This window comes from Gavialis gangeticus, unplaced genomic scaffold (genome assembly GCF_001723915.1).
Source record: "Gavialis gangeticus isolate Ggan-Ray unplaced genomic scaffold, GavGan_comp1, whole genome shotgun sequence".
NCBI lineage: Eukaryota > Metazoa > Chordata > Crocodylia > Gavialidae > Gavialis > Gavialis gangeticus.
Window position 1 is genome coordinate 13,131,530 of NW_017729018.1, and position 10,661 is coordinate 13,142,190.

Consider the following 10,661-nt stretch of genomic DNA (forward strand, 5'->3'; position numbering starts at 1 on the left):
GGCGGGGGGGGGACAGGAAACTGTGTTGAATCTTAACCCAGTGAACCGCCCGACTGTAGGAAACTTGTTGACAGTCTCACAACAGCGTGAGCCGAGGGTGCGGCCAAGGAAGACAGGAGTATTAAAGTTCAGTGCCTTTCTGAACTTAACCCTTCACATCCTGGTGCTGGTTTAGAAAGAACTTGAACCTCCAAGTATCTTGCCGGGAGTTTTAGCTGCTGGAGTACTAAAAATTCCCCACCCACCCAAAAAGCTATGAACTGTCTCAGAAGCAAAAGACTCTTGCATTCCTCGCTTCTCATGGGACTTTCCTGTATTAGGTAACTTTATTTTGCCGTTAGTGACATTTCACAGAGTCATCCTTGGCACTGTTGTCCGCGGATAGGACTGGCGAAGGGCTGAAGCGTGAGCTATCGGTATACCACACACAGGAAATGCAGACTCTCCGGGGCAGGCGGTTCAGGTCTTAGTCAGATTTCTAGCAAGAAATCTGTTTTGCCCTGTGGTATCTGATGAAAGTAAGGGAGGGGATGAGCCGCTAGCCAAGTCCCACCCTGCGATTAGATCGGGGTGGGCAGTTATTTTGGGCAGGGCCGCTTACTGAGTTTTGGCAAGCCATCAAGGGCCACGTGATGAGCAGCCAGGGGCAGATAAATATTAATTTCCAAAATTTTTTAGGGGCCCGGCTGGCTGGATAGAATGGCCTGGCAGGCCACATCCAGCCCCTGGGCCACATCTTCCCCACCCTTGGATTAGACTGTATCCTCGGACCTCATGTAATGCTCTGAAAAGAAGAGCACGAGAGTCCAAGCTGATCAGCCTGGCATTTATCATCTTTTTTTGAACTACTTCTACATGGCAACCCCTTGCAGTTTCTCTGCTCTGCCCCCCCCCCCCTTTTTTTTGTGCTGGCTCCGTTCAATAAGCATGGGGACCTGGAATAGAAAGAGCAATTTTTAACCGTTCACAGAGAGTGTTTTAAAAGCATTCATAAAACAGAGACCCGTGCGCATGGTCCTTCATAATCCTCTTGATGGCTGCATCAGTTCCTGAAATACTTCTTTGTTTCTCTTCCCTTCTTCTGGGTTACGCACTGCGGTATCGACATGCAAATCGCACTTCATCAGAGTTTACGTAGTGCCAGTGCCAGGCATTTACTAATTGGGCAACTTTAAACAAACTTTGGGCCTTGCTTATCCAGGCCCGCCATGTCTGCAGTCTTCTTTCTGTAATCAAGCAGACTAATTATGCACCCGTCTGCCATCCGTGGGCCACCCGAAGCTGGATGAGCTGTCGTGATTAAGGCATGCTGGCTTCTTCCAGCTGGTGGCATGGGAGATTTGATATGTCCAGCATCCATGTGCAGCTGCCTTTGAATCCACCGAGGCAACAAGCACTGCTGATCTTGATGCCGATTCTTGCCGTACAACATCAGGTCTTGGTCTGTGGCATCCTCCTGTCGTGGCTTATTGAGGTACCAGTTGTCAGGGGGCAGGCGAACTTTGTTCCAAAACGGTGCAGACTTTTCAATCTACCTGTGGTCTCAAATGTCTTGGTTACAACTTTGTCAAGATTTGTATGGTAAAGAGCGGTGGTATAATGTACAACGATGCAGGCAGATGTGTTCCCGAGTAGGCTTTTCAAGATTTTCTGTGAGCTGTCACCGGCCTTTCCTAACAGGGGAGCACCAGAAAAACAGCTAACGCGGAAGTAGAAGAAAATAGTTTGCAAATTTGCCTTTTGCTCTCGTACCAGCATTGGACAAATAAGCTTGACGTTCATGCAAAGACCTTTCTTGTTTGCAAAATTAGATTTGCAAAGATCATTGCTAATCTATTTTAGAAATATGAGTTTACTTTGCCTGTAATCTGACGTTGTAAACGGATCTCGTTAAGGATGGGATTTCTCTCGCATTTGAAAGCTTTTCCAGGCTTCTGCCAAAGGCGGCTGCTTCCCCTCTCTTTTTTTTATGGGGATTGTGAGCTTAATTCCAGCTTTATTTGCCAGTTAGTGATTATTATCATGCTGTTCTAGCGAGATGCCAAGAGTGGGGAGGAAATGGCTTTGTCAAGGCCACTTGAGCAATATTCCAAGAACCAAATATCCTCTCTCCTCCCGTGCTGTTTTGGTTCTCGCTGTCAGGTACAGCAGTAATAAATGTAGGGATGGCCACTTATGAACTGGAAAAGCTGCTGTCACGTGGAAGCTCGTTTCTGTCCTGTGTCGTACACTAACTGTCTGCAGTGAGTGTGGTGGCCCAAAAAAGGGGTACTTGGGGAGAGTGATACCTACTGTTAGCAAGAGGTAAGAGTCATTGCTGCCAACACGGCCGAGCTGCCTGTAAATGATCTCCATCGTCATCATCCTTGAGGCTCTACTTATGTGGAATCGGAGAGAAGATGTGAGCCACTTCCAGTTCCTTTAACACGTGTAACACTCAAACTGAGCGCAGGACTGAGCCAGATCTGCTACCGCACGAGCCGGCGGGAGCGACGAGAGAGCCCCTGAACAACCTGCCGGACTGGCTCGTGGAGGGGGTGCGTGGTGCTAATTGTGTGTAGTCGGGGGGTTGTGAGCCTTAAGTACCTGGCATGTTGTAGCTGTATTGGTCTAGAGGAAGAAGCAACTGGGACTCAAACTAGAGGGGATCTCTTTTATTAGACCAACTAGATTTTTGCAAAAAAAAAAAAAAAAAATCTTTTAATGGCGAGCTTTCAGATGTGCACTCCCTTCCTCAGGCGTAGGAGAAAAGATTGTAAAAGTTCTCCTGGGTAGAAATGAAAGTGCATGTTTCATAAGAGAGTTAAAGGTGCCATTAAAGAATTTCTTTATTTTTTTTTTGTTGCAAAAACCTAGTTGATTTAATAAAAGAGATCCCCTCTACCACAAGTCTTGATTGCTTTTTACGTCCCAGGGGCATCTGCTGGTGACCATCACTGAGGTTGCTGAAGGTCGCATTTGGCTAGGGAGGGCAGAAACTTCTGCTTGTGGGTGAAGGGTGTGCAGATTCCCCCCCGCCCATGTTTCAGGAAAAAGTCTTGTTTGAATATTTGACGCTTCCAGGGATGTCTGTCGCTCTGCTGGCTTCCATGCTGGGTTTTAACTTGCATCACCATCGGCTCACGCTGCTTGCCAATGTACTGACTCCTCCTCCGCCTCTCTTAATCCGCTCGCTGGGGCTGGTGGAGAGAACAGGCTCCCGCGTGTTTGCGCTGTCCCCCAGAGACCTGATGTCACATCTGCGGAGGGAGGAGAAGGGTGCTGACGTCTGCTCTTGCCCTACAGGGCTCAGCTGATCGTGAAAGGATTTCTGTAGCCTTCTGTCACGAGGGCAGCTGATCTCAAGAGCTGGCCTTTATACTGCAATCCTTGTTTCGAGTTCCTGGGGGCGGCGGGGCCTGAGATCCACTCGCTGTTCATTGATCCAAAGCACACGATCACTCCAACTGGATTCAGTCATGGGGCAGCTGAGACTTCTGAAATTCAGGGCCAATGGGAATAAACTGCTCTTATTTAAAGGGCTATTACTTAAGGGGATGAAAGTATAGAAGGGCCAAGGTTTTAGTCTGCAAATAGGCATTTTACATATTCAGAAAGGGCTGTTAGCACGTTTTTTCCCGACAAAGCTCTCGAGCACAGCGCAGTTTTTATGTTTTCTCCAAGTATTGTTACTCCAAATCCAAGTCTTGGCGGTTAAGCAGCTATAGTAAACTGCAGTGCAAAATCAGATATTTTTGAAGAGGGTTTTATTGTTTGGCGTTCCATCCTGTAATCCAAATGACTTTTACCCTTGACTAACGTAGGGTGAAGGAACCGGGATGCCAGAGCCAAGGGCTCTGTAGCTGCCACTGCCGTTGCATTGTGCATCTGCTGGGACGGGTGAGTGCCGTGGTACGCCGTATTGCATAGGCTTTTGTCATCGCGGTTGTGAAAATAAAGCAAGGTCTATATGGCCAGAGGGAGATGTTCTGTCTTGCAGAGGCAAGTTCCAGCAAATAACAATAATGCATTTATAGCTGAGCAGAGGGCCTTGGGCGACGAGGTTCTTCCATTATTATCTAATGGCCAGAACAAGGCTGCTTCCACGTTGTTTCGTGTTGAAGCAAACCCAGGCAGGGTTATTACTGTGCTGTGGCTTTTCCAGTTTATTAAAGATATTTGTTTCCGCTCATCCCGGGTTGATGTCCCTCTACCTTGGCTGGTTTCTCTCTGCACGTTAAGGCTGCTCCAGCTCTTGTTCGGGAGGTAAAGCGAGAGAGACAGTTGAGTGGAACAGGCGAACGAGGGTGAAGCATATGGTGCTTTTGCAGTTTCCACTCCATGCCCGGTGCGTGGAGCCTCGAGGGCTTTCCACGCATTCATGGTGGCAGGAAACCGCGGCAGCTTCTACGAACCAAAATGGGTTGATTTAGCCCCGTCTTGGTCCATGCTTTCTCCTTGCAGCCATCAGAAACTGGGTCCTGCCTGCATTACGCTTTTCAAGGGCATTGCACGTGTGAGCTTCAGCGCAGATCCGTGACCTTGGGGGCTGCTTTCATGTGCAGCTCCTGGTTCACCCGATATCCCTTGTGACTGCGCGGTGGTGGGCATTTGTCCTGGGCTGTGTCTGGACCACAGGACCCGAGAGCTGGGGCTTGAGATCAGGACGATATGGAGCCCTTTCCCATCTGACTTGTAGCATGCTTTGGATCTCCACCTGCCTGGTTTTCCCCCTTGGACTGTCTGAATGATGTGTGACCGTGCAACTTTGGCATGTCGAAGGCAGCAGTATTCTTGCCGGGTGCTCTGGCTTCCAGCAAAGGCAGCACTCCCTCGATCCAGATCAAGGGCGACCGCTTCTTTTGTTTCCCGAGATCCTGTCTCCGCTGCGGTGGAAACACGGTGGAGCCGCAACAGGAATACGCAAGCACCCCGGGCTTCCTGGCGACTCTACCTAATGACTCCTTTGACTCGAAATGCATCACTGCTTTAGCATGTCAAGCCAGCCCACTGACCATGCACTAGCCTTTTTTTTTCTCCCTCCTTTTTCTTTACTGTTAATCATTAAGGACACAAATGACTCCCTGTAGGAAGCCAGCCTTGCAGTCGCTTGCTGTCACGTGAGCTCACAGCATCTGTATTTTTTTTGAACTGTTGCCATGAAAACAGATTACAGAATCGCAAGTAATGGCATGGTGAGGCGGAGGCCTAGCAAGCCACCGGTAGCACGGCTCGGCATGATGATGTTGTTTTTTCTGATCACAGGCAGCAAAGCAAAACTTGCAGAGACTTTTCAGATAAAATGATGGCTTTGCTCCATGTTCATTTACCTTGATTGCAGTTAATGCATGTTGAGAGGTAGGGGCCTTCAGTCTTATCAGGGGTGTAGGTTGTAGCTGTGAGAGCACACACCAACTGCAAATGCTTCCTCAGCTTGACGAAGGGCTTTTAAACCCGAAAGTTTGCTAAGAAAAATGTTTCCAGCTATTTAAGTTGGTCTTATAAAAGATAGTAAGTTCACCCAAAGAAACTTCTCTGCCTTCAGTCTTATCTATGCTTTTCTTTCAAGGATGAGAGTATTAGTGTATACTGGTTTCAAATGGCCACCAGGATTTATCACCCGGTAGTCTCGATACTGATGGTAGAAATGCAGTCACCCTTTCACATTAGCAGTACCACCTAATTCCCTGGAAATGATCAAAGGTCTTCCTTGTTTTTCTTGTTCCTGTCTGACCACAGCACAGCTTGAGGCGCAATCTTTCCTGCAATGCCAAGATGTGGTTTGAGGACTGAGTTCCCAATACCTACTCTGACCTCTCTCCAGTCTTGGAGATCTCATTTTAAGACTGAGAGCTCTTCCAGCGGATGTAGCAAAGAGAGGTGATGGGCAGGGAGACAAGACTAATCTGTTACATCCTTTGCTTCCCTAAAGATTTGGGTTTGTGCCTTGCTGCTCCTCCCAGTACCAAAAAGAGATCAGAAGGCAATCGGGGCTCCGGCCTCTGAGGAATCATGTTGGCCAACCAGCCCTTGAAAATATAAGACTTTGGTGTTTCCCTGCTATCCTGGGTCGAGCACTTCAGCACACAAAACTATGGACATCACGCAGTGTAAATCTTTGCCATGTTGGAGCTAATGCCAAAGCTGTGGTGAGGCATGTTTGAATCAAACACTGCAGAGATCCTCGAGCAGAGGAGCAAGACTCCACTAGTAAATCCCTGTTCTCCGTTGTTTTTTCCTTCCCCCCAGAGAAGCAGGTATTGAGCTGTACGCTTCTAAAATATTAAACCAATCCATTTGCATACAGAGTGCATCATTTGGGGGCGTGAAGTCTTGATGGGCTGGCTTGGCTGGATGCGGTCTTGCCCAACTGGACTATGATTTTTGGAAAAGAAGTGTCTAGGCAACTTACTTTTCTTTGTGGAGTATGCTGTGTTTTACTCAAAATGTCATTACTAGGTTTCCTTACCTAAATGTCATTGTGAACGATTGCTGGGTTGTTGGTCTAAGGGCCTAGGCAGGCCAGGCTCTGTGTGTAGAGGTGATCTCTTTTATTAGACCAACTCAATAGTTAGAAACAAGTTGTTTGCAAGCTTTTGGGCACAAACAGCCTTCTTCAGGCATCGGCAGACTCTGCTGGTCTGAGATCTCCAAGGAATGAGAGAAGCTAAAAGTGTGGCAGGATGTCAGTGAGAATGGAAATAGGTAGAAATTAGGAGGGCAAAAGGTAAAACAGGTAAGGGAGGGGGGAAAAAAAACTAAAGGTGGGTCAAGGAGACTCTACAGTAATAATGATTCAAGGTAGAAAAGAGGCTGTGTGAGAAAAAGGAAATACCTGGAAATTAGGAAGACAAAGAGCAGAAAAGGAAGGGAGGAAAAGGGGAGGGGGAGGTAAAGTGTAAAAGGTCAGGTGGATTTTTTTTTTTTTTTCTTTCTAAATCATTGGGCTTAAAAGAAGTGTGTCTTTGGCACAAGCATTGTGCCAGAGAAGCAAGTGCAATGCTATCTATGGAAGGGCTGGCCTGTGGCTAAGTCTTCCTTCTTCTCTAAGACCAGGTCTCCATGGCAAGCCTTTGTTATTCTGGCTGATGTCTCTGCGAGCTCTGTCCTTCGTGTTTGGAAAAGCAAAATACGTGTGCATGCCCAAGTCCTTGGTATTCTTATTGCCCTTGTCAGCAGAAGGGAAGTCATCTGTGATGCCACAGTGGATGACTGATTAAGTACTCGGAGGATTTGCTCATTCCTTACTTGCCTGACAATGGATTTTAGAAAAATATTTGGGGTTTTTTGGTGGGGTTTCTTGTGGGGAGGGAGCCATCTGCCGGCGTGACTGAGAAGGACAGAGGCTCAGCTCCAGCTTTGCATCCATGGCAGTCAGGATCAGGACCCACAGAGCTTCCAGAGCAGCGGGGGCTAGTGGCTGCTTGCCCAGCCTGACTCAGACTACTGGGGACCATTACTTTGTCAGGATTCGGCCCTCGGAGGCCCCGGGGCTGGCAGGCCATGGGCTGTGAACGGCAGTGGGTGTGGGTGAGAGCGGCAGTAGGTGCCGGGGGGTGGAAGGCCGAGTCCCTGGGCTCCCCTAGGCAGGCAGGGCTCTGGTGAAGGTGTGCAGGGCAGCAGGGGAGGCATTTGGAGTTCAGAGACCTGTGTTTTTTTTTTTTTGTAGGATTAAACTGAGGCAAGGGTCATTTTATGCAGGGTTAAGCCTCCTGCCTCTCCTCTCCTTGGATGAGCCAGCTAGGGTAAGAGTAGGGGACAAAAATGGGGTGGAAAACCATGGCTGAGTATATTCGGGGCCAGCCCAACCCATGCACTCCTATGGCAGGTTAACGTGTAGCCTGAACGGGCCTGGCCGGGCACCGGGTCAACACCTGTTTGTTCCTAAAAAGTATTTAAGCCTAATTTAATTTTCAGTAAGGGTCATTATTGCCCTTTCCAAGCAACCTCTGTTCTGTCAGTGCCCAGAAGCTGTCTCATGCATGTGGCTGGTGTGACCGTGCCCTTCATTTGATAGGTGCCAGCTGAGCATGAAATGCAGTATCTGGTTGGGTCCTTCAGCCCAATTGCAGGAATATGGCATAGGCTGTTACATACTGATCACTGCAAATTCTTTTCTGTCCTTTCTCCTAGGAAGTGTCCTCTTTCGAGCTACTGAAAGCATCTGCCTTGGTGCGGAAAACCGTTGCTTTGACCTCTGAACAGGTATGTTTTATGTACCAGTATGTGACAAAACACCCTAAGCACCCTTCTGCCTTTTACCTTTAGGTTTAACCTGTGCCTCTGTTTTAGCTCCTCCATGTGCTCAGTGGCTTGCAGAGCACAGCAGCAGCAGGATGAGAATCCAATCAGATAATTTACCAAAAGCCTAAGGCTGTTCCCTCACTTGCTGGCTGTCCTTGAGCTTGCAGTCTGAATTGGCAGAGGGTGATCTGTGCTGTGCTCTGTCCTCTTGGAAAGCTGTGGGCGTGGGTGGAAAGAGCAGTGACGCTGGCAGGGAGGGGAAGGTCACGGCTCTATCCTGACGAGACTGTCTGCGTGGCCTCATCCTGTGGCCTAATGTGTGGCCGTGCCGTTTTTCCTGGTGCAGCGCAGACTTGCCATGGTCGCAACACCCAGCTGCATACACCATATATTTATGGTGTATATTTATATCTGGTCTTAACATTAACTTTCTGGACTCTGTGCAGGGGTGATTTCACTGCCTCTCCTGTGCGTCTGGCAATTACCTTGTAAAGCTCCACGTTTTGTGCTCAGGCTCTGTCCCTAAATGCTTGTCCCACTATTTCCTGACTGCTTTTCTTTGGCTGATACATTTTATGTAGAGTACATCAACTAATTGTGACTGCACTTCAAGTATCTCCTTGTTTAAAGGATGGCTGAAAGAATCCAAATTTCAGTGTAAGGGCATAACTGTGGTCGATCTTGGCTTCTTAAGAGTGCGCCAAGCAGCAGCCTGGTTTCCCCAGCTGCTGCACAGAGAATTGTTTGAACACTAATCTGAGATTCAGCTAAGATCTGCAGATTCAGAGTTTCTCTGTTGCCTGTAGGACTAGTGCCTGGAGCTTGTTGACAGACACGGATCTCAGTCATACTCGTAATGTTAAGCAGTATAAAAAGTGCTTTCTCTCTCTCTCTCTCCCTCCCTCCTTTCCCCCTTAGTACAGTCTTTGAGCACATTATGATCTTTACTGTGCATCTCCACTGTGTGCTAGGAGGAAATACTACTCTCCTCACATTATTTATTTATATATATAAAATATATGGGGACCCAAGGCATAGCGAGTACGGGAGTTGGAGTCTGTGATGGAGCAGGACATCTAAGGAGCGTTTCCAGAGACCCATGCTGGTTTCTGAAGCTCTGCACCTCTGGATCTTGCTTGGAGAATAATTTCTAGTTGGCATGTATTTTCCGTTTTAATTTCATCCCGTTCATTCTATAAAGGATACCAGGGTTTGTATCATCCTACATCCTCTTTTGCCTCAATGTTCACATGTCCTTTCATGCATCCCCCATCATGATTTTTTGTGCCGCTTTCTATCCATCTTCCCACACAAATGTCTAATCTGTTCCCGTAAGACTTATGTTTTGGTCTTTCTGGAAGCCCCTTTGTCCAGTCTTAAACATGAGCCCACCTTGGTATCTGCACCCTGCCATTTTTTATAGATTACTCCAGAGCTGTGACTTGGCCCTATGATAACTATTTAGTCTTCTGTCCTTGAATTGTAAGGTCCCGTTAAAGTAGCTTAAAATACTGTCAAGATGACTAGGTAAATCTCACCTACCTGGAAAGCGACTCTCCCAGGTCTGCTCCTTTCATGTGGGAGACCCATCCTCGTGGTGTCCTTCTTTCACACTAATCTCCTGAAACTGGAAACCAAAGAGCTAAGAAGCAAGTACTTTAAGCTTTTGCAGTGAAGCTCTTGGAAACAATTACTCGCTTGCTCTGACTCAGTTGCTCAGGTGGGAACTATTCTTGAGAGAGAGATGCCACAGTGCGTTGGTCCCTCGGGCACTTCCGTGTCGCTGGCAATGGGTTGTGGCTACAGATATTCAGATTGCCACATGAGGGCAGTGTGCCCTTGAAAACTGCAATCGGAGCACAAGCTTGTGCTTAGTGGTATGAATGAGCAAACACAGCTGATTCTCTGTTCTGCTACTTATCCTGGGTCCTAGATCCAGTAGCACCTTAAAACAAGGCCTGAGGTTGCTTTCAAGGGATCGACTTCTTCTGACTAATGAATGGGTTTAAGCTGCTGGCACTCATTTGGCTGGCTGTTTCTCCAAGAACACCTGGTCAAATGATAGAAACACATCCATCCCCTCCTGCATTCCCCTCCTGGCCACCTGCTATGCCCAAACTGGATTTGGTGCCAGGGTCACTTATCCGATAAAGCCCATGGATTGGAGTGGAGAGCGCACCTATGGGTCCTAATCAGACCCTGGATTGAGTCAAAGCATCGTGAAATTGGAAAAGTGCAATAAGAGGTTGTGTATTTGTTCTTCTGATCACTGAGTGTCGCTGTAGGGAGGCTGGTCTGAGCCGGTGGCGAATCTGGTGCCAAGTAGGGGACATACCCGGTCACTGGAGCAGTGAGATTTTTGGAGGGTGGGGAAATCAGTGGTGAACTTAGCACTGTATCTCTGCTGTGCCTTTTTTTTTCCCTCCTTCCCCCCCCCA

General features: G+C 48.0%; 1 long non-coding RNA gene across 1 annotated transcript in view; it reads left to right on the forward strand.

Moving 5' to 3' along the window:
- LOC109294959 overlaps window positions 1-10,661 on the forward strand; it is an 83,602-nt gene that overhangs the window by 11,636 nt on the left and 61,305 nt on the right. Inside the window, exon 3 of the long non-coding RNA XR_002096656.1 lies at window positions 8,113-8,184. This is a non-coding gene — a long non-coding RNA (uncharacterized LOC109294959). The remainder of the gene's footprint in view (window positions 1-8,112; window positions 8,185-10,661) is intronic.